Source organism: Ranitomeya variabilis, chromosome 4 (genome assembly GCF_051348905.1).
Source record: "Ranitomeya variabilis isolate aRanVar5 chromosome 4, aRanVar5.hap1, whole genome shotgun sequence".
In the NCBI taxonomy this organism is placed as follows: Eukaryota; Metazoa; Chordata; class Amphibia; order Anura; family Dendrobatidae; genus Ranitomeya; species Ranitomeya variabilis.
In genome coordinates, this window is record NC_135235.1 from 563,233,645 (window position 1) to 563,257,883 (window position 24,239).

A 24,239-nucleotide genomic window follows, 5' to 3' on the forward strand; every position below is an offset into this window, starting at 1 on the left:
CGGAGGAAAATCGAGGGTGGAACCCCGAATTACAGAAAAACGGGGACACCAAAGTGGCAGAGCTGGCCCGATTATTGAGGGCGAACTCCGCCAATGGCAAAAAAGCAACCCAATCATCCTGGTCAGCAGACACAAAACACCTCAGATATGTCTCCAGGGTCTGATTAGTCCGCTCGGTCTGGCCATTAGTCTGAGGGTGAAAAGCAGACGAAAAAGACAAATCTATGCCCATCCTAGCACAGAATGCCCGCCAAAATCTAGACACAAATTGGGTTCCTCTGTCAGAAACGATATTCTCAGGAATACCATGCAAACGAACACATTTTGAAAAAACAGGGGCACCAACTCGGAAGAAGAAGGCAATTTGGGCAGGGGAACCAAATGGACCATCTTAGAAAAACGGTCACACACCACCCAGATGACAGACATCTTCTGAGAAACAGGCAGATCTGAAATAAAATCCATCGAGATGTGTGTCCAAGGCCTCTTAGGAATAGGCAAGGGCAACAACAATCCACTAGCCCGAGAACAACAAGGCTTGGCCCGAGCACAAACGTCACAAGACTGCACAAAGCCTCGCACATCTCGTGACAGGGAAGGCCACCAGAAGGATCTTGCCACCAAATCCCTGGTACCAAAAATTCCAGGATGACCTGCCAATGCCGAAGAATGTACCTCAGAGATGACTCTACTGGTCCAATCATCAGGAACAAACAACCTATCAGGCGGACAACGATCCGGTCTATCCGCCTGAAACTCCTGCAAGGCCCGCCGCAGGTCTGGAGAAACGGCTGACAAGATAACTCCCTCCTTAAGAATACCTGTGGGGTCAGAGTTGCCGGGTGAATCAGGCTCAAAACTCCTAGAAAGGGCATCCGCCTTAACATTCTTAGAACCCGGTAGGTACGATACCACAAAATTAAACCGAGAGAAAAATAATGACCAGCGCGCCTGTCTAGGATTCAGGCGCCTGGCGGTCTCAAGATAGATCAAATTTTTGTGGTCAGTCAATACCACCACCTGATGTCTGGCCCCCTCGAGCCAATGGCGCCACTCCTCAAACGCCCACTTCATGGCCAAAAGCTCCCGATTCCCAACATCATAATTCCGCTCAGCGGGCGAAAATTTACGGGAAAAGAAGGCACAAGGCCTCATCACGGCGCAGTCAGAACTTTTCTGCGACAACACTGCCCCAGCCCCGATCTCAGAAGCGTCGACCTCAACCTGAAAAGGAAGAGTCACATCAGGCTGACGCAACACAGGGGCAGAAGAAAAACGGCGCTTAAGCTCCTGAAAGGCCTCCACAGCATCAGGGGACCAATTAGCAACATCAGCACCCTGTCTAGTCAAATCGGTCAATGGCTTAACGATATCCGAAAAACCAGAAATAAATCGACGATAAAAGTTGGCAAAGCCCAAAAATTTCTGAAGACTTTTAAGAGAAGAGGGCTGCGTCCAATCACAAATAGCTTGAACCTTGACAGGATCCATCTCAATGGAAGAGGGAGAAAAAATATATCCCAAAAAGGAAATTCTCTGAACCCCAAAAACGCACTTAGAACCCTTGACACACAGAGAATTAGACCGCAAAACCTGAAAAACCCTCTTAACTTGCCGGACATGAGAGTCCCAATCATCCGAAAAAATCAGAATATCATCCAGATACACTATCATAAATTTATCCAAAAAATCGCGGAAAATATCATGCATAAAGGACTGGAAGACTGAAGGGGCATTAGAAAGACCAAAAGGCATCACCAAATACTCAAAGTGGCCCTCGGGCGTATTAAATGCGGTTTTCCACTCATCCCCCTGCCTGATCCGCACCAAATTATACGCCCCACGGAGATCAATCTTAGAGAACCACTTGGCCCCCTTTATGCGAGCAAACAAATCAGTCAGCAACGGCAATGGGTATTGATATTTCACCGTGATTTTATTCAAAAGCCGATAATCAATACATGGTCTCAAAGAGCCGTCTTTTTTTGACACAAAGAAAAAACCGGCTCCTAAGGGAGATGACGATGGACGAATATGTCCCTTTTCCAAGGACTCCTTTATATATTCTCGCATAGCAGTATGTTCAGGCACAGACAGATTAAATAAACGACCCTTTGGGTATTTACTACCCGGAATTAAATCTATAGCACAATCGCACTCACGGTGCGGAGGTAGTGAACCCAGCTTGGGTTCTTCAAAGACGTCACGATAATCAGACAGGAACTCAGGGATTTCAGAGGGAATAGATGATGAAATGGACACCAAAGGTACGTCCCCATGAGTCCCCTTACATCCCCAGCTCAACACAGACATAGCTCTCCAGTCAAGGACTGGGTTGTGAGACTGCAGCCATGGCAATCCCAGCACCAAATCATCATGTAGATTATACAGCACCAGAAAACGAATAGTCTCCTGGTGATCCGGATTAATACACATAGTCACTTGTGTCCAGTATTGTGGTTTATTATTAGCCAATGGGGTGGAGTCAATCCCCTTCAGAGGAATAAGAGTCTCCAAAGGCTCTAAATCATACCCACAACGATTGGCAAAGGACCAATCCATAAGACTCAAAGCGGCGCCAGAGTCGATATAGGCGTCCGTAGTAATAGATGACAAAGAGCAAATCAGGGTCACAGACAAAATAAATTTAGACTGTAAAGTGCCAATGGGAACGGATTTATCAAGCTTTTTAGTACGCTTAAAGCATGCTGATATAACATGAGTAGAATCCCCACAATAGAAACACAACCCATTTTTCCGTCTAAAATTCTGCCGCTCGCTTCTGGACAGAATTCTATCACACTGCATGTTTTCTGGCGTCTTCTCAGTGGACACCGCCAGATGGTGCACTGGTTTGCGCTCCCGCAGACGCCTATCGATCTGAATGGCCATTGTCATGGACTCATTCAGACTTGCAGGCACAGGGAACCCCACCATAACATCCTTAATGGCATCAGAAAGACCCTCTCTGAAAGTAGCCGCCAAGGCACACTCATTCCACTGAGTAAGCACAGACCATTTACGGAATTTTTGGCAGTAAATTTCAGCTTCATCTTGCCCCTGCGATAGGGACATCAAAGTTTTTTCTGCCTGAAGTTCCAAATGAGGTTCCTCATACAGCAAGCCCAAGGCCAGAAAAAACGCATCCACATTGCGCAACGCAGGATCCCCTGGTGCCAATGCAAAAGCCCAATCTTGAGGGTCGCCGCGGAGCAAGGAAATCACAATCCCAACCTGCTGTGCAGGGTCTCCAGCAGAACGAGATTTCAGGGACAAAAATAACTTACAATTATTTCTAAAATTCTGAAAGCTAGATCTATTCCCTGAGAAGAATTCCGGCAAAGGAATTCTCGGCTCTGATACCGGAGCATGAACAACAAAATCTTGCAAACTTTGTACTTTCGTGGCGAGATTATTCAAACCTGCAGTTACACTCTGTAGATCCATTATAGACAGGTGAACATAGAGCCATTCAAAGATTAGAAGGAGAGAGAAAAAAAAGAAAGACTGCAGCATAGACAGACTGGCAAGTGATCCAATCAAGAGCACACTAACTACTAGAGAAAAAAAAAAAAAAAAAAAAATTTTCAGCAGACTTCTTATTTCTCTCCTTTCTCAGCCAAGGATTTTAACCCTTTAGTAGGCCGGTCAAACTGTCATGATCTCCATGGCCAGAGAACTAGCATAAGCCTCAATAGGAACAAGCTCTTGGAAGATGTAACTGTACTGACCATGAACTAAACCTACCGCATCATCTAGAAGTAGCCAGGTAGCATGTCCTACTTTTTATCCCTATATGCCCAGCGCCGGCCGGAGAACTAAATAATGCTAGCAGAGGGAAATATAAGACCTGACTCACCTCTAGAGAAATGCCCAGAAAGGAGACAGAAGCCCCCCACATATATTGGCGGTGATATGAGATGAAACAACAAACGCAGCAGGAAAATAGTTTTAGCAAATTTGAGGTCCGCTTTCTAGATAGCAGAAGACAGAAAGCATACTTTCATGGTCAGTAGAAAACCCTAACAAAACACATCCAGAAATTACTTTAGGACTCTGGCATTAACTCATAATACCAGAGTGGCAATTCCTGATCAACAAGAGCTTTCCAGACACAGTAACGAAACTGCAGCTGTGAACTGGAACCAAAATACAAAAACAAAACATGGACGAATGTCCAACTTATCTAGTAGATGTCTGGGAGCAGGAACAAGCACAGAGAGGCTTCTGATAACATTGTTGACCGGCAAGCATCTAACAAAGAAGCCAGGTTATATAGCGACACCCAGATCTAATCAGAACAGGTGAACAGGGAAGATGATGTCACAAGTTCAATTCCACCAGTAGCCACCGGGGGAGCCCAGAATCCAAATTCACAACACAATACTGTATACTGAGAAACTGCGATTATGCAAACAAATAATTGGAGGCAACAAATTAGATGGCGGAGACAGAACACTCCCCGTCTGACATCAACGGATGTCACTACTCCTTTCTTCCGAAGGCAACAATAGGACCAGTTCAGATACCGGTCTGGAAAATGTCTTAGGTTCATTCCCTTTGGTCATCCTTAGTTCAACTTTGCGGACATTGCCATCCTTGCTGGGGAACGTTGCGGTAACTAGACCAAGTGGCCACTGGTTCCGGTGAATTTGACAGTCTTTCACAAGAACAAGGTCACCTACGTTCAGATTAGGTTTAGTAGATTGCCACTTCATACGTGGCTGCAGGGTAGACAAATATTGTTTGCGCCACCTGTCCCAGAAAGTATTTGCAAGACTTTGTACCTGTCTCCATTGGCGCTTGTAGAGGTCCTTAGCGTCGAATCCTCCTGGAGGGGCACTGGACAGTCCCGTTTTCTGGGTAAGTAGAGTAGCTGGAGTCAATAACAAGGGCTCCTCAGGGTCGTTAGGAACTGGAACCAGGGGTCTTGCGTTAATTATAGCTGCAGCTTCTGCCATGAAGGTGATGAGGCTTTCATGGGTGAGCCTCGCTGCCCCTTCTTGAAGAAGAGTGGAGTCAAGAATTCTCCGTACTAGACCAATCATTCGCTCCCAAGATCCTCCCATATGTGAAGAATGAGGTGGGTTGAATGACCATGTGCAACTTTGGTCACTGAGGAACCTCTCAAGAGTCTTATAGTCTAGATTTGAAGGTATCCCCAATTCCTTTGCTGCACCGACGAAGTTGGTACCTCTGTCTGAGCGTATGTGCTTGATAGGACCACGGATGGCAATAAAGCGTCTTAAGGCATTGATGAAGCTTGACGTGTCGAGGGACTCAATGACCTCTATGTGGACGGCTCTGATTGACATGCAAGTGAACATGACTGCCCAACGTTTACTATTGGCTTGGCCGCCTCTAGTATGACGTGTAACAACTGACCAAGGCCCGAACACATCGAGACCAACGCTGGTAAAGGGAGGGTCTGGGCTGAGTCTATCTGCTGGTAGGTCAGCCATCTTTTGAGTTTGAGTCGAACCACGAAGCTTACGGCAGGTAATACATTTGTAGATGACACTACTGATGAGTCTCTTTGCACCAACGATCCACACACCGGCAGACCTGATGGCTCCTTCAGTAAATAGTCTTCCTTGGTGCTTGACCAGATTGTGGTAATGTTGTACGATTAGGTAGGCAACATGACATTTTCCGGGAAGTATAAGAGGGAATTTCTCCACAAACCCCATCTCAGCTTCTTTGAGTCGGCCGCCTACTCTCAGCAGGCCGCTGTTGTCGATGAATGGGTCGAGTTTTCTCAATACGCTGCTCACTGGTATTGGAGCTTTGTTGATAAGACATTGGATTTCTGCAAAGTAGGTTTCTCTTTGAACAGTGAGGATGATGTGATTTCTAGAGAACTCTAAGTCGGAGGTAACATAAGGTATTTTTACAAAGATGCCAACCTTTACATTTTTCTGTGCCACAAGTTCTGGTGGTCTTGAATGAGCGAGCTATATGAGTCAGGCAGGTAATAGCTCGAGTAAGTGACTTCCAACTTGAGAATCTGTCGAACCTGCAAGATCCAAGCTGGATAACAGAGGTCATTGTATGAAGTGTAGACACCTGAGGGCGGATTTCAGCATCTGAGTCCTCTCCTACTAGTTCAAAGGTGTCTGGAAAACATTCCTCAATGTACAACAGTTTTGGTCCTGACAGCCACGTTGTGCTTCCTAGTCGACTTGCGTCAACTGCTCTAGTTGCATGATCTGCAGGATTCTGGTCTGTGGGTATGTAATGCCACTGCTTTGGATGAACTGATCTCCTGATTCGTAGCACTCTGTTATTGACATAAACGTAGAATCGCCTGGTTTCGTTGTGGATATATCCCAGGACTACTTTGCTGTCTGAGTAGAACTTGGCCTGTGTCAGGTCGATATCCATTTCGGATGTGATGAACTCTGCTAACTCAATGGCTAGGACTGCGGCACAAAGCTCTAACCTGGGTATAGTGTGCTCTGGTTGTGGTGCGAGTTTGGCCTTCCCCATAATGAAACCAATGTGGCACTGACCTTTGGAGTCTACAGTTCTCAGGTAGGCAACAGCGGCAATCGCTTTGACAGAAGCATCTGCAAATACGTACAGTCTTTGGCTTTGTATTTCAGTAGATGGCACAGAGGCGTATGGTCTTGGCACATTCAGGTTGGAGAGTGCCGCTAACGAGTTCTTCCACTCTTCCCACTGGATCCTCTTATCAGGTGGCAGAGGTGCATCCCAGTCAGATGTTTCCCTAGTTAAGTCTCTTAGTAGGGCCTTGCCTTGTATAGTAACAGGAGCTGCGAAACCCAAGGGATCGTACAGACTGTTGATGGTAGACAGGACGCCTCTACGTGTGAAAGGCCTTTCTTCCTGGTTGACCTGAAAGGTGAAAGTGTCTGACTGTAGATTCCAGAGAAGCCCAAGGCTGCGTTGCATTGGTGCGGGGTCTGACCCCAGGTCCAGGTCTCTGAGACCATTACATAGGTCCTGAGAAGGGAATGCTTCCATGAGTTCTTGGCTGTTTGAGGCTATTTTATGAAGCCTAAGGTTCGAGCAGGCAAGCATGTCCTGGGCTCTCCTGAGAAGACTGATGGCAGTCTCATTTGAAGGCATGGCTTTCAGACAGTCGTCGACGTAAAAGTCCTTTTCTATGAATTGTCTGACATCTGCTCCGTATTCTGCTTCTCCTTCCTGAGCCGACCTTTTGAGTCCATAAATGGCGACTGCAGGGGAAGGACTGTTGCCAAAGATGTGCACTCTCATGCGATACTCTGTGACTTCTTTAGTAGGATCATTGTCTCTGTACCAGAAGAATCTTAGGAAGTTCCTGTCTCTCTCTCTCACAAGGAAACAATGGAACATTTGCTGGATGTCAGCGATGAAGGCAATGGAATCCTTACGGAAGCGCATAAGTACTCCCAGCAGTTTGTTATTGAGGTCTGGTCCTGTTAGTAGAATGTCATTTAGGGAGACATCATTAAATTTGGCACTGGAATCGAACACGACTCTAATCTGGCCTGGTTTCTTAGGGTGGTATACTCCGAACATAGGTAGGAACCAGCATTCTTCAGAGTCTTTGAGAGTGGGAGCTAGTTCTGCGTGACAGTTTTCAAAAATCTTTGACATGAAGGAGAAAAAGTGATCTTTCATCTCTGGTTTCTTTTGCAGATTACGTTTGAGAGAGGAGAAACGTTGTAATGCCTGATTTCTGTTGTTCTGTAGACGTGGTCTGTGGGTTTTGAAGGGAAGAGGTGCGACCCAGCTGTTGGTCTCATCTTTAACGAGTCCCTTGTCCATTACCTCCAAGAACAACTTGTCCTCTACCGACATTGCCATTTGGTTGTCCTGCTTAGTTCTCTGGAAGACTGTGCACCCTAACTGATCCTCATAGCTTCCCGACACTATACTGCTGTCGTGAGTAAAGTCTATTAAATGGTTGGGCAGTTGGATGCTGTGTGGCAGTTCCCTGACATGGAACTCATTGATACAAGGTTGAAACAGAGATGGTCGTCCTTTCACCAATGTATTTGTCAGCATGCTTGTCACAGAAGATGGGGCGTGCATGCGTCCCAAGCATACGTTGCCAATTATGACCCATCCTAGGTCTAGCTTTTGGGCATAGGGAGCATTGTGGAGTCCATTGATATGACGTCTCACTTTATGAACCTGCAGGATATCTCTCCCCAACAGCAGAATTATCTGGGCCTGATGGTCGAGTTCCGGTATAAGGTGTGCTATTCGCTTTAAGTGAGCGTGATGGATTGCTACATCTGGCGTAGGGATTTCAGATCTGTTGTCTGGGATCTGGTTACATTCGATGATGGTAGGTAGTGGTAGGCAGAATTGTCCGTCTAATGACTCGATTTGGTAGTCTGTAGCTTTCCTGCCTGCTGTTGTCACAGTACCTGCACACGTCTTTAATGAGTAGGGAGTGCTTGGCCCCTTGATGTTGAATAGGTCAAAGAATGTTGATCTTGCCAAGGATCGATTACTTTGATCATCCAAGATAGCATACAGTCTTACAGCCTGGTCTCTATGGCCTTTTGGGTATACTCTGACAAGGCATATTTTTGAACAGGACCTACTGTCTATTGTCCCTTTGCAGACCTCGGTACATTGTGAAGTGATCTCTGGCGTAGCTGTATCAGTGTTCCTTTCCTCCCCGCCATGCTCACTGTCAGCTGGCGTGTTTTGTGCACTCCATGGAGCTGGGCCTGGGTGTAGAGCAGTGTTATGGTCTGTGGTGCCACATTCTGTGCATTTTACACTGACCTTGCATTCCTTGGCGAGATGAGTTGTGGACGAGCAGCACTTGTAGCAGATACCGTTCTCTTTCAGGAAGCTTCTGCGGTCTGGCATAGATTTTCCTCTGAAGGCTCTGCATTTCAGGAGAGGATGAGGCTTCTGATGAAGTGGGCACTGCTTGTCAGGGTCCTGCACCTTTGTCTCTGATTGGGAGCAGCCAGCAGACCTGTAATTAGAACCTGGAGAAGAAACATAAGTCTTGTGTACTGCCACGGATGTTCTGCGTGGATTTGCAGGTGGTGACGGTGTGGCATATGGCATTGCAAAGTCAAAGCTGGGATCGTTTCTAATTCTCGCTTGTTGGTGTATAAAGTCTACAAAAATGGAGAAGGGAGGAAATGGAACACTGTGTTTGTATTTGTACGTGGAACCATGTGTGAGCCACCTCTCCTGTAGATTGTAGGGCAACTTCTGGACTATAGGGTTTACACCTCTGGCTGTGTCGAGAAATGCAAGTCCCTGTAGGTCGTCCTCGTATTTGGCAACTTGGACTTCCTTTAGTAGGTCGCTTAGCTCTCTAAGTATCTGGAGACCTTTGCTAGAAATTTTAGGAAAGTCATCGATTCTTTTGAACAAGGCTCTTTCTATTACCTCTGCCGAACCGTAACACTCATCCAGCCTCTTCCAGATCTCTCTGAGGCCAGTCTCCGGGCGATTTATATTAATGTCTCTGATTCTTACTGCGTGTTTGACTGACTCTTCTCCCAGGTATTTCACTAACAGGTCTATCTCTTCCCTGTGTTGTAGCCCCAAGTCTCTAATGACATTTTGGAAGGAAGCTTTCCAAGCTCTGTATCCTTCAGCTTGGTCAGTGAATTTCATGAGCCCCTTGGCAACCAGTTCACGTCGTGTGAAGAACCTGGCAAATTCTGTCGTGAACCGGTTGTCAGCAGAGTAAGCTGGTGATGGGTCGCCCTGATAGTGATGTGAGGTGCGTTCATACCTGTTAGTGTCCTCAGGGTGGCGCCAGCCGGTGTCGTATTGCTTCGGTCTGACGTACGGTGTGTCAGCAGGGTGATCCACATTGGTTACCTGGTGAGGGGCAAGGTAGTCATTAGCAGAGTTGTTTTGTGTCACGTTTTCGAGTTTGTTTCTGTCCTGGAGCTGAGCCTCGTGATGACTCTCGCTCACTTCGCTGGAGACGTCGTATTCTCGTTTTGGTGCTGGTTCAGGGTTATAGTTTGGATCGGGAAGTTCATTAAAATACTGAGATGTGCGTTGTGTTGAGTCTTGTAGTGGAAACTCCAGACTCGACGTACTGCTTTGGCTATGCAGCTTGGGACTTTGCGCGGCTTCTAGCGATTCCGCTTCAGCGAGGGCTGCGGCAGCTTCCCTTTTTGCTGCTAGGCTTTCTAAGGCGGCATCCACACGTGCCTTTTCTAACTGTGTCCTTCTCTCTTGGTCGGCTCTCTCTAAGCGTGACCTTCTCTCTTGCTCGTCTCTCTCTAATCGTGACCTTCTCTCTTGCTCGTCTCTCTCTAATCGTGACCTTCTCCCTTCGTCATCTAAGCGTGCCTTTTCTAATTTAAGTTGCATCTCTTGGTCAGCAAAGCTCGCTCGTATTTTGGCGGCTTCAGCATTTGCGCGGGCAATGGCGACCGCGCTGCTGATGGATGTTGTCTTTGAGGAGACGGAAGTAACGGACCTTGTTCTATGCGATTTGTGAGACATGGTGTCTTGGGAAAGTGCTTGGCTGTGCAGAGATTGCTGTAGCTGTATTTAGTCTCTGAGTAGCCGGTGACTTGAATCCCACTAGTTGGATGGCTGCCGTTTCACTATTCTGTCCTCACTAAATGAGGCAGGCTCATGTAGCTATCCAGTCAGCTAAACCGCTATACCGGGTCCAATAAGGAGACTGTGGTTGAGTCTGTGCTTTATTAAACGTATTGGTATATTGATGCGGTGAAACTGTGAACAATGATATACATGGAATCAGTACATGGTATAGAACGATACATACTACACATGATAAACATTATGCATTACATTTAGAAGGCTAGTAACTGAACTAGGAGTGCAACTGGTTAAGCTAGGCTAATATAGAGCAGAAATATCTAGAGAAAAAACATAAAGACATACCGGCAATGCAATCGCAAGGGGAATGAAGTGTAAGCGTCTTCCCTGGAAGGCAAACTAGAGGAAGTGAATGAAAACTGGAGGGAAATGTGGGCTGAGCTACCATAATGCATTGCAAAGGAGGATCAGACATAAAAAATACATAGCAGAAAAATAGAACAGTCAACATATCTCTGACCGCTAGAGGGAGCCAAAGCACTACAGATGAATACAGGCATGAATATATCAATACTGTATACTGAGAAACTGCGATTATGCAAACAAATAATTGGAGGCAACAAATTAGATGGCGGAGACAGAACAGACCCTATTTTACAAACTACACTTCTCAATTAATTCATATACGAGTGCTAATGACACCACAGATGTGTCACAGAATTTTATTCCATTGGGCAGTGAAGAAAAAATTATTAAATTTTTATTACCAAAATTTTGTTTTAGCCCCAGATTTTACATTTTCACCGTGGGAATTGTGTAAAAATGGCACCAAAATGTATTCCACAATTTCTGCTGAATGTGGAAATACCCCGTATGTAGCTGCACAGTATTGCTTAACCTTATGGCAAGACTCAGGAGGGACAGAGTGCTATTTTACTCCTGGAGCGCAGATTTTGCTAGAGCAGTTTGCTTGCGGCTCCCATATACAGAGCCCCTAAGTGCCAGAAGAGCAGAATCCCCTCTCAAGTGATCTCTTTTTGGAAATTATACCCCTTTGGGAATTTATCTACAGCTGTAGTGACTATTTTGACTCCATGGGTGTTTTTCAGAAACAAGCAGTAGTGGATGTTGCTGAGTGAAAATTGCAAACTGTCTTTGCAGTCCACAATGCGTTGCAGTCCCCAGTACGTTGTAGTCATCAGTACATGGGAGTGGACTGTCATCGCTGCAGAAATGCCAAACATGTGGACCCCAAATGTGGTTTAAACACACTGTGGTACTAAGAAGGGAGGGGGCTTTTGGATTTGGGAGTGCAGAATTTGCTGAATTTCCTTTGGGGAGGTGAGGAGCTATAGCGCTTTTCCCTAGCCTTTGTGCTAACAGTAACGTTGAAGCCTCCTATATTCCCGATGATGGATCTGAGCAGGGACTTGATTTTTTTGTGGATTGATTATGTAACATTTGATACATAACATTTGGGGTCACATTTATCCGGCGCTCTACGCTGAACTCTTACATTGGGGTTTACATCTAGATTTCCAAGTGACATGTTTCAGATAAGACACCCGAGGGATCCATTCACTATAATGCGGCAGTAGAGTTACACTGGATTCCATCTAGCCTCTATTCAGAGATGTCCTTCTTTTTAGAGGTGCACAAAACTGTGGTCAACCTCTCTTTTTATGCACGCCTAAAAAGACAGACACCACCGGATCATAGGCAGCCACACAGTGTCCACAATGCATCCATCTGCCTCATTATAGGGAAACTCCTCCTGAATCACGTTTTTCAGAGATTTATACGGAAACCCTGGTGGATGTGCTCAGCGCAGAGCGCAGGATAAATGTGCGATTGTGATTTTTTTGGAGGCAGAATAAAAAATCTACAGCAGATAAAGAATTGATTTTATTTCTTTTTTACACTGTTCCTCGTGCGGTATAAGCGATTAGACGACTTTATTCTTCTGGTTGGTGCGATTCCAGCTATACCAGATTTGTAGCGATTTTTTATGTTTGGCTGCTGTTACACAATAAAAACGCTTTTTATTAATATCAATAATTTGTCCATATTTCGGCTGACATAGTCATTGTTTTTTGCGGGACGAATTGACGGTGTTATTGGTACCATTTTTGCATACATAACATTTTTTCATCACTTTCTATTCTGACTTTTGGGAGGCAGAATGAACAAAAAACAGAAATTCAGGATTTTTTTTTAATGCCGTTCTGCATGTTGTAAAATTGATAAGACAACTTTATTCTTCGGTTCATTATGCTTACAGTAATACCATATTTATATTTTTTTTATGTTTCGGCACTATTACACAATAAAAACTATTTTATAGGAAAATGAATTACTTTTGCCACGCTTAATTCTGAGAGCTATAATTTTTTTTTTCACCACTGATGGAGCTGTATGGCACCTTGCTTTTTGTGGGACAAGATGACGTTTTCAGAGCTATGATTTTTATTTATATTGGTCTTTTTGATTGCGTTTTATTCCACTTGTTGTTTGGCGGTATGATGTGTAGCGTTTCACTTCGGGGCTTGGGGAACACTCGCTTTGCACGGGAATAACGCATACAGGCACGATATCTCACACAAATTAAGTCCATTCCGGTTTATTAAAGCGTCATAAACCGCACCGTATGCCAGGTTACACATCACCAGCTTACACATAGTCTGTTACTTTAACACGTGGGGCTTTACAAAGCATTCAATAGTCACACCTTGTCTCTTCAGTCACCAGGTGACTGCACAGTTCAGCAACTGTCATATGTTAGCGCACAGTTCTTTACAGTTCATTGTATGCATCAACGGAACATATTACCCACCGACAGTCTGTTCCAATGGCAGATACGTCTCTGCCGTATATTACAAGTTTTTTCCCATACCAGGGGTTACCTCTCAGGAGCTCCGGCTCCACACACTGACTCCTGCCAGTGCTGGTTCACAGGTAAACTGCCTCACTGGGATCACTGTCCTTGGGATCAGGGCACCTCGGATAGTCCAGACCCACAGTAGGAACTGTAGCTTCCTCAACACAGAAACCATCTCAGGATCTGTACATGCAGCCTTTCCATGCGCTTCCAGGAAGTCCAATCACAGGCACCTCCAACACACAGGCCATCAGTCCATGATCTTACCAGGTGCTTGCAGGACTCCAGTCCATCCCAGGACAATCCAACACCCTCGAGCATTCAGTCCATAGCCTCAGTAGTGCTTCCAGGACTCCAGCCCACTCCAGGACAATCCAACACACAGGCTATTGCAGGACTCACTCTCTTCAGTGCTTCCAGGACATCTCCACTGCCAGGAGACTCCAACACTGACTATCAACTAGGTCCACAGTCTCAGGTGCTTCCAGGAAGACTCCACTCACAGGAGCTTCCAACACCAACCGTCCAGGACCTTGCACATGGACCAAACAGACCCATACACTCTGACCCCCTGTGACCCACACCCTGGTCACATTATCTAGGTGTAACCACTCCCCTGGGTGGGAGTGTGGGTGTGTGTGGCTAGTTTGACCCGCCCGTCTCTCATAACTAGCCCTGCCAGTCTCCCATTAGAACTACACATTTACATGTGGGACTACAGGTCCCAGAACACCAACCTAACTTCAGACTGACAGCGCAGAGTGTCTTCCTCTGCAACACACAGACCGGCCATTTACACTCCTGCTGGACTTTGTCTCATCACATTTATGCCTCCAAGCGCATCTTGAAGCGCACACACAGCGCCCCCTGGCTGTAATGTGGGTCACTGCACCACAGATGATAAAGCATAGTTTTTACTTTAATTTTTTAAGTGTTCACTGAAGGGGGTTAGCTACTGGGACAGTTTTAGGGTTCGTGTCCACTATCCGGAAAACCCACTCCGCCCAAAGCGCCGCCCCCTTCTGAATGCGCGGTGATTCCAGATGTGTTCATTGCACATTTCCGGTATCTCCATACCCCATTCAAACGGCCTTGTGATCTAGAAAGATGCGCTGCATGTCCGTAAACACAGGACCGCCGGGTGAATGTTCGCACGCATAATGGAGATGGGATTTCATAAAATCCCCTCCACCAGGGCCGGACTGGCCATAGGGCAGTTCTGGCAAATGCCAGAAGGGCCGATGGCAGTAGTGGGCCGCTCGAGTGTGCCGCTGTCGGCACACTCTCCCCGATGTCGCGGCACACTCCCGGCCCCGCATTCAACGCCGGTACAGTTGAATGCAATGATGGAGGAGAGAGCGTCTGCTGACACCCCCTCTCCCATCATTCCCCGCTCTGCCTGCCGCTGACACTGCGGGTGCGTGATGACGTCATATCATCGCGCACCTGCTGTGTGACCGGGCGGGCAGACTGCGACTGCTGAGACCAGAGCCAGAGCAGCGCGGGGCAGGAGGAAAGGTGAGTAGTGTGTTTGTTTGTTTTTTATCAATGAGTGATGACTGGATTGTGGAGCTATGGGGGGGCTGCCTGCCTGCCTGCCTGCATTACATTCTATGGGGGGCTGCCTGCCTGCATTACTTTCTATGGGGGCTGCCTGCCTGCATTACATTCTATGGGGGCTGCCTGCCTGCATTACATTATATGGGGGCTGCCTGCCTGCATTACATTCTATGGGGGCTGCCTGCCTGCATTACTTTCTATGGGGGCTGCCTGCCTGCATTACATTCTATGGGGGCTGCCTGCCTGCATTACATTCTATGGGGGCTGCCTGCCTGCATTACATTCTATGGGGGGCTGCCTGCCTGCATTACTTTCTATGGGGGCTGCCTGCCTGCATTACATTCTATGGGGGGCTGCCTGCCTGCATTACTTTCTATGGGGGCTGCCTGCCTGCATTACATTCTATGGGGGCTGCCTGCCTGCATTACATTATATGGGGGCTGCCTGCCTGCATTACATTCTATGGGGGCTGCCTGCCTGCATTACATTCTTTGGGGGCTGCCTGCCTGCATTACATTCTATGGGGACTGCTGCATTAAATTCTATGGGGCTGTTCTGTATTACATTCTATGGGGCTGGCTGCATTACATTCTATGGGGGCTGTGCTGTATTACATTCTATGGGGGCTGTGCTGTGTTACATTCTATGGGGGCTGTGCTGTATTATAGTCTATGGGGGCTGTGCTGTATTATAGTCTATGGGGGCTGTGCTCTATTATAGTCTATGGGGGCTGTGCTCTATTATAGTCTATGGGGGCTGTGCTGTATTATAGTCTATGGGGGCTGTGCTGTATTACATTCTATGGGGACTGAGCTGTAATGCTGGATACAGCTGTAATTATATGTTATATAGTCGTGTTACACTCCCCTCACTTCTTGTAGCCTACAAGTGTACAAAGATATTATACAGTCACCATTCGACAAGTGGGCCTGTGTGACTTCAAATGCCAGGGCTGAATTTTAGTCCCAGTCCGGCCCTGCCCTCCACTATGCTGTAACATCTGGACGCTGCGGGTTGAACGCTGCGGTTGTACACAGCGTTCAATCCGCAGCTAATCTGGATGTAATACTGAATGTGGACACATACCCTTATAAGGCTACTTTCACACTAGCATTTTTGGCTGCACGTCACAATGCGTCGTTTAGGAGAAAAAACGCATCCTGCAAAGTTGCACGCAGGATTTGTTTTTTCCCCATAGACTTACATTACCGACGCATTGCGACGTATTGCCACACATCGCAACCGTCGTGCGACGGTTGCGTCGTGTTTCGGCGGGCCGCTGCCACAAAAAAGTTACATGTAACATTTTTTTGTGCGTCGAGTCTGCCATTTTTGACCGCGCATGCGCCGCCGAAACTCCGCCCCCTCCTCCCCGGACCTGGCAATGGAGCAGTGGAAGCGTCGTAAGACGGGTTCCGCTGCCCACGTCGGGCATTTTTTTCACAGTATGCATCGGTACGTCGGGCCGACGCAGCGTGACGGCCCGCTACCGATGCTAGTGTGAAAGCAGCCTAAGTCGTGTCGTTCCAGATGCAGCGATAGCAAATATGTGTACTTTTTTTAACATGAATAAATGTATTTATTGGATTAATATTTTTCCTTTTTTATTGTTCTTTATTTTGTGATTTTTTAAAAAAAAATATTTTTGCAATTTTTATTAACTTTTTCTTTTAGCTTTAAAACTAGTCCCAGGATGGGATATCAACTTCAAACTGACGGAGGAGAGCATTAGAGCAGTGTCTCACCTGCAGGGAGGAGGGGTATCAACTCATGCTCTCAGCATGATCTGACAGGCCACTGTCTCCCGTGATCTCACGGACAACTTTCGGGCTAGGGTCACCCTGGAGACCATCGGCATAACGCGATCGCATCGTTGTGCAAATGGGAGGACAGAGGTTAATAAGCCAGTTGAAATCATAAACAGTAAGTGTTCCTGTGACTACCTCTTTGAGCAGCTGAGTGAGTTGACCACATTCCTTTAAGAGAAGCACGGATGTGTATATGACAGCTTCAGATGCCTTAAAGCAATATCTAATGCTCGTCACAACGTGTTATCCCTTCCATCTCCTGTCTTATCTCTACTTGTTCTGCTATAAGAACATACTAAGGGGAACGGGGAAGGTAAAGAATATATTGTTCACACCGAAGCCCTAAATATGATGAAATTCCCAGAAAACTTTGCAACCTTTGATATACAGTATGTGTTGAAGAGTATCATCCAACTATAGAGGCCAGTAATAGAACACAAACCAATGAGGAAAATTTTGATTTAAGGCCACAAGAAAACGACAAGCTCAGTATGTATATTTTTAGGCAAAAAATTAAATAAATAAAGAAACATATATACCTTGTATATATATTTCGTCGTTGGTCTAGTTTTTTGAGAAGAGTTATGATCAATATGGTCGTGATTACAATGTCTACAGCCAGGGATGCCACTAAGAATTTCGGGGCCCCATAGTGGCAAAATTTTCGGGGCCCCCTTGAGACTCCGCCCAGGATCCACCCCTTGAACTGTCCACAGACCCACCGCTGTCTCTTGCAAAAACTCCACCTCCCACCTATCACACATTAACCCCTTCATGACCTTGGGATTTTCCGTTTTTCTGTGTTCGTTTTTCGCTCCTCTCCTTCCCAGGGCCATAACTTTTTTATTTTTCCGTCAATTTGGCCATGTGAGGGCTTATTTTTTGCGGGACGAGTTGTACTTTTGAATGACATCATTGGTTTTACCATGTAGTGTACTAGAAAACGGGGAAAAAATTCCAAGTGTGGTGAAATTGCAAAAAAAAGTGCAGTCCCATACTTGTTTTTTGTTTGGCTTTTTTCCTAGGTTCACTAAATGCTAAAACTGACCTGCCATTATGATTCTCCAGGTCAGTACGAGTTCATAGACACCTAACATGACTAGGTTATTTTTTATCTAAGTGGTGAAAAAAAATTCCAAACTTTGCTAAAAAAAAATAAATTACGCCATTTTCCGATTCTCGTAGCGTCTCCATTTTTCATGACCTGGGGTCAGCTCAGGGCTTATTTTTTGTGTGCCGAGCTGGCGTTTTTAATGATACAATTTCGGTGCAGATACGTTCTTTTGATCGCCCGTTATTGCATTTTAATGCAATGTCGTGGCGACAAAAAAAACGTAATTCTGGCGTTTCAAATTTTTTTCTCGTTACGCCGTTTAGCGATCAGGTTAATGCTTTTTTTTATTGATAGATCGTGCGATTCTGAACGCGGCGATACCAAATATGTGTAGGTTTGATTATTTTTTTATTGATTTATTTTGAATGGGTCGAAAGTGGGGTGATTTAAACTTTTATATTTTTTTTATTTTTTTCACTTTTTTTTTTTTTTTTTTACTTTTGCCATGCTTCAATAGCCTCCATGGGAGGCTAGAAGCTGGCACAACACGATCGGCTCTGCTACATAGCATTGATCTGATGTTCGCTGCTATGTAGCAGAAATGCAGGTGTGCTATGAGCGCCGACCACAGGGTGGCGCTCACAGCTGCCGGGGATCAGTAACCATAGAGGTCTCAAGGACCTCTATGGTTACTATTCAGAAGCATCGCCGACCTCCGATCATGTGACGGGGGTCAGTGATGCGCTCATTTCTGGCCGGAAGCGCCGGTTAAATGCCACTGTCTGCGTTTGACAGCGGCATTTAACTAGTTAATAGCGGCGGGTGAATCACGATTTCACCCGCCGCTATTGCGGGCACATGTCAGCTGTTCAAAACTTTGATACGGGCTCACCGCGGAGCCCTGCATCAGCAGGAGATCTGACCTCGGACGTACTATCCCATCCGAGGTCAGAAAGGGGTTTTAACAGTTCCCATCACCAGATCACACATATAGCCAGCAGCTTTTGTTTTGCCCAAAAGATTTTTTAAGCCGCCACCACAACAAGGTAGATTCTTTTGGCCGAGCACTATTCTACTCTATCCTATCAATCATTTGTTAAAATATCCAATACAATTTTGGTATATTTTTTATTTATTTTTCAATTTTTAAAATGACCAATAATATCACATACAAGGGTCAAATACCACCGCACCATAACCAGACACCATATTACCACCATATTGTGACCAAATAACTGCACATACAAGGAACAAATACCACCACACCATGGCCGGACAACATATTACCACCACATAGTGACTGAATACTGCAATACTGATCATTAATAAAAAAAACAATACTAATATCACAATAAGTGCATTATACACAGGAGATCTGTACTTAGTATGCAGTGTCTGTGTACAGGTAATACAGTGATTACCGGTGACATTATACACAGAAGCTCTGTATACAGTATCAGTGTATATATTGTACAGGTTATACAGTGATCAATGACATTATACACAGGAGCTCTGTATTTAGTGTCAGTGTAAAGGTAATACAGTGATCACTGGTGACATTGTGCACAGGACCGCTTTATATAGTATACAGTGTATAGTGCCAGTGTACAGGTAACACACTGATTCACCAGTGAAGTCTCTAGGTGAAGTCCTTCATCTTTGCTTTTCATCTTCATCCAGCACAGACCGCCATCACTTTTTCCAGCCAGGGCTCACCTCTGCAGGAAATAACACAGTTATCTAGAGCACCACTTGCAAAACACATTACTTAATTTTTTCCCAACTTCTACACTACACCAGATGAAGAAAAAAAGGCGACATAGCCACTCTGCACAGTAGCAGGACCTCCCCCCATTAAAAACAGTATCCTAAAAAATAAAATAAATACATGACTTCAGTAATAATATCCCTTAATTAGCCCCTAGGGTAATAATATCCCCCATCCATGCCCCCCTGTGTCTCATTCCTGGCTCCAGCTGTATGTTCTCCCATCCTGGCCCCATATGTTCTCCCATCCTGCCCTCATCAGTATCCATTCTGGCCCCATGTGATGTCCTGTGATCCTGCCCCATCTGCCTCGTGATCCTGCCCCATCTGCCCCATGATCCTGCCCCATCTGTCTCCATTGTATGCATCCTGCCCCATGTGTCTGCATCCTGCCCCATGTCTCCATCCTGCCCCATGATCCTGCGCCATCTGTCTCCATCCTGCCCCATGATCCTGCGCCATCTGTCTCCATCCTGCCCATAATCCTGCCCCATCTGTCTCCATCCTGCCCCATGATCCTGCCCCATCTGTCTTCATCCTGCCCCATAATCCTGCCCCATCTGTCTCCATCCTGCCCCATGATCCTACCCCATCTGTCTTCATCTTGCTCCCCGATACTACCCCATCTGTCTCCATTCTTGCCCCTGTGTCTCCATTCTTGCCCCTGTGTCTCCATTCTTGCCCCCTGTGTCTCCATTCTTGCCCTGTGTCTCCATTCTTGCCCCCTGTGTCTCCATTCTTGCCCCCTGTGTCTCCATTCTTGCCCCCTGTGTCTCCATTCTTGCCCCCGTGTCTCCATTCTTGCCCCCGTGTCTCCATTCTTGCCCCGTGTCTCCATACTTGCCCCCTGTCTCCATTCTTGCCCCCTGTGTCTCTATTCTTGCCCTCTGTGTCTCCATTATTGCCCCCCTGTGTCTCCATTCCTGCCTCCTGTATCTCCATTCTTTCCCTCTGTGTCTCCATTCTTGTCCCCTGTGTCTCTATTCTTGTTCTCGCCCACAAAGCTCGCCACAGTACGGCACCACCTTACATCTCCTCCCTCATTTCTGTCTATCGACCTAGCTGATCACTGCGCTCTGCAAATGACTTTAGACTAACCTCTGCACTAATCCGTACCTCCCACTCCTGACTCCAAGATTTCTCCCGCGTTGCGCCAATCCTCTGGAATGCTCTACCCCAAGAAATTAGGACCAACTTGCACAGATTTAGGCGCTCCTTCAAAGCACATCAAAGCTGGCAATCACATTCCCTAATCAGTCATTTTATGTGTAAGTGAGTGTAGCCCATTCACTATTTCCACCTATCCCCCACCTCCTCAAGATGGCCGGACCATCATTGTAAATACATCATTGTAAATGCACACCTGTACTTTGTATCTCCCCCACCTCATTGTAGATTGTAAGCTCTCACGAGCAGGGTTGTTTTGTTTTGCTTTAATCATTATATTATTGTTAACGTTGTTACTTATGACTGTTGTGTTTGAAATTGTTTAACTGTAAAGCGCTGCGGAATATGTTGGTGCTATATAAAGATTATTATTATTATTACTCCCTCTGTGTCTCCATTCTTCCTCCTGTGTCTCCCATCCTGCCCCCGTTCCTCCCATCCTGCCCCCCTGCCGCTTTCAATAAAAATAAAAAAACCTCCTTACCTGGCCGCGCTTCAGCGACGATGTTCCCTCCATGCAGTTCAAGTGCGCACTCGCCAGCGAATGACAATGATGTCATACTCCGGCGACGTGCGAGCTGACGTCAGCTGCCAGCCTCCGATTGGCTGGCAGCTTTTAACTATTGCCGTGCAGGCCCAGGCCCGGGCCTCCACGGCAATAGAGTTTAACTGAACCTGCGTCTCAGAAGCAAGGTTCATTTTCTGCATTGGCAGAATCCTGCCACTGGGTCCCGATGACCAGAAGAGACAGGGCCAGATGTGGGCCCCCTCTGGTCATCGGGCCCCATACGCCAGTCAGGGAAGTAATGCCCTAATGGCGGCCCTGTCTACAGCAACAGTCAATGTGATGAAGGGGACTTTATTGTTAGTAAGAGCTCTGTGAAAGCTTGATGACTATCGAAGAGGGAACAACAATGGCAACCATATTGGTTTATTAACAAAAACAACTCCATAATTAATGTTGATTAAAGAACACGTTTCACCAAATTTTTCACACTGAACTGGACTGAAGATGTAATAGTGGCTGCAGAACGTAATATACATATATTTTTTTATTTTGCAATCAAAATCTTTGGGGCCCAATGATTTAACTTATGTTAAGTCCAAGAGGGTGTTAGTATTTAGTTTTAACCTGGGCCTGCAAAGGCAGAAAAAGAACACGCCCCAAAAATAGCTTAGGTTTCTCAGTGTGTGAGATGTAATGATACAAATCTGATCTCCTGGTCTAACCTCCTGCATGACTAGAAAGATTTGCTAAGTTTATCTGTGTCACATTACAAACCCTTCTATCAGCTCACCTCTTCCCATAGCAATGTTAGGCGTAATAATTATGATATTATCAAATACCCCAATTAGAAATTTAGTATAGTTCTTCAAACTTGCTATGTTGCTTGTTATGATCTGGTGGCCTAGGAGCAGCATGGATGAGCTCTGGAGTAGGTGGCCTCTATACTGACCGCAGACCCTGAACTTAACACCGCAACTATAAGTAGCCGTGGGATGTTCCTGTCACTCCCTCGACACCTCGTCACAGCCGGAGGACTAATTACCCCTAAAGAAAGAAACAGGAAAACTATCTTGCCTCAGAGAAAATCCCCAAAGGAAAGACAGCCCTGTTATGATTGCACTGGTGGTTAGGAGCACTAGAAATGACCAGATCAGCAAACTAATAATACAGGACGAGCTCTGGGAAATGGGAGCTCTGCTGACCGCAACCCCTAATCCTATCACAACAACTAGAAATAGCCGTGGAGCGTTCCTGACTCTGCCTAGACGCCTCTTCACAGCCTAAGAGCTAACTACCCCTAAAGATAGAAAATACAGCCTACCTTGCCTCAGAGAAATTCCCCAAGAAAAATAGGCAGCCCCCCACATATATTGACTGTGAGTTAAGATGGAAGTCACAAACACAGGAATGAAATAGGTTTCAGCAAAGGAGGCCGGACTGAACTAAACAGACTGAAGATAGAAAAGGTATCTTTGCGGTCAGCATAAAAAACTAACAAAAAAAACACGCAGAGTGTGCAAAAGAGAGCACCGCACCGACTCACGGTGCGGTGGTGCCACTCTGCATCCCAGAGCTTCCAGCTAACAAGACAAAATCATAATAGCAAGCTGGACAAAAACACAGTGGTAACAAATAAGCTAGCAGGGACTTAGCTTTTGCTGAAGTAGACAGGTCATCTGAAAGATCCAAGAGAACTGAACCAGTACTAGGACATTGACAGCTGGCATCGAGTAATGATCTGAGTGGAGTTAAATAGAGCAGCCAGCCAAGGCCTAAACGAGGTCAGCTGGAGGAGGAATCTCAGAACCAACTACTCCACTCACAGCCACCAGAGGGAGTCCATGGACAGAACTCGCCGAAGTACCATTCATAACCACAGGAGGGAGCTCGAGAACAGAATTCACAACAGTACCCCCCCCTTAAGGAGGGGTCACCGAACCCTCACCAGAGCCTCCAGGCCGATCCAGACGAGCCAAATGAAAGGCACGAACAAGATCGGCAGCATGAACATCAGAGGCAACCACCCAGGAATTATCCTCCTGACCATAACCCTTCCAATTGACTAGGTACTGAAGTTTCTGTCTCGAAATATGAGAATCCAAAATCTTCTCCACCACATACTCCAACTCCCCCTCAACCAACACCGGGGCAGGAGGATCAACGGAGAGAACCATAGGAGCCACATATCTCCGCAACAACGACCTATGGAACACATTATGGATGGCGAAAGAAGCTGGAAGGTCCAAACGAAATGACACAGGATTAAGAATTTCAGAAATCTTATAAGGACCAATGAAACGAGGCTTAAACTTAGGAGACGAAACCTTCATAGGAACATAACGAGACGACAACCAAACCAAATCCCCAACACGAAGTCGGGGACCAACACAGCGACGGCGGTTAGCAAAACGTTGAGCCTTCTCCTGGGACAATGTCAAATTGTCCACTACATGAGTCCAAATTTGCTGCAACCTGTCCACCACAGAATCCACACCAGGACAGTCCGAAGGCTCAACCTGCCCTGAAGAAAAACGAGGGTGGAAACCAGAATTACAGAAAAAGGGCGAAACCAAAGTGGCCGAGCTGGCCCGATTATTAAGGGCGAACTCAGCCAAAGGCAAGAAGGACACCCAATCATCCTGATCAGCAGAAACAAAGCATCTCAGATATGTTTCCAAAGTCTGATTGGTTCGTTCGGTTTGACCATTTGTCTGAGGATGGAAAGCTGAAGAAAAAGACAAATCAATGCCCATCTTAGCACAAAAGGACCGCCAAAATCTTGAAACAAACTGGGAACCTCTGTCCGACACGATGTTCTCCGGAATGCCATGCAAACGAACCACATGCTGGAAAAACAATGGAACCAAATCAGAGGAGGAAGGCAATTTAGGCAAAGGTACCAAATGGACCATCTTAGAGAAGCGATCACAAACCACCCAGATAACTGACATCCTCTGAGAGACAGGGAGATCTGAAATA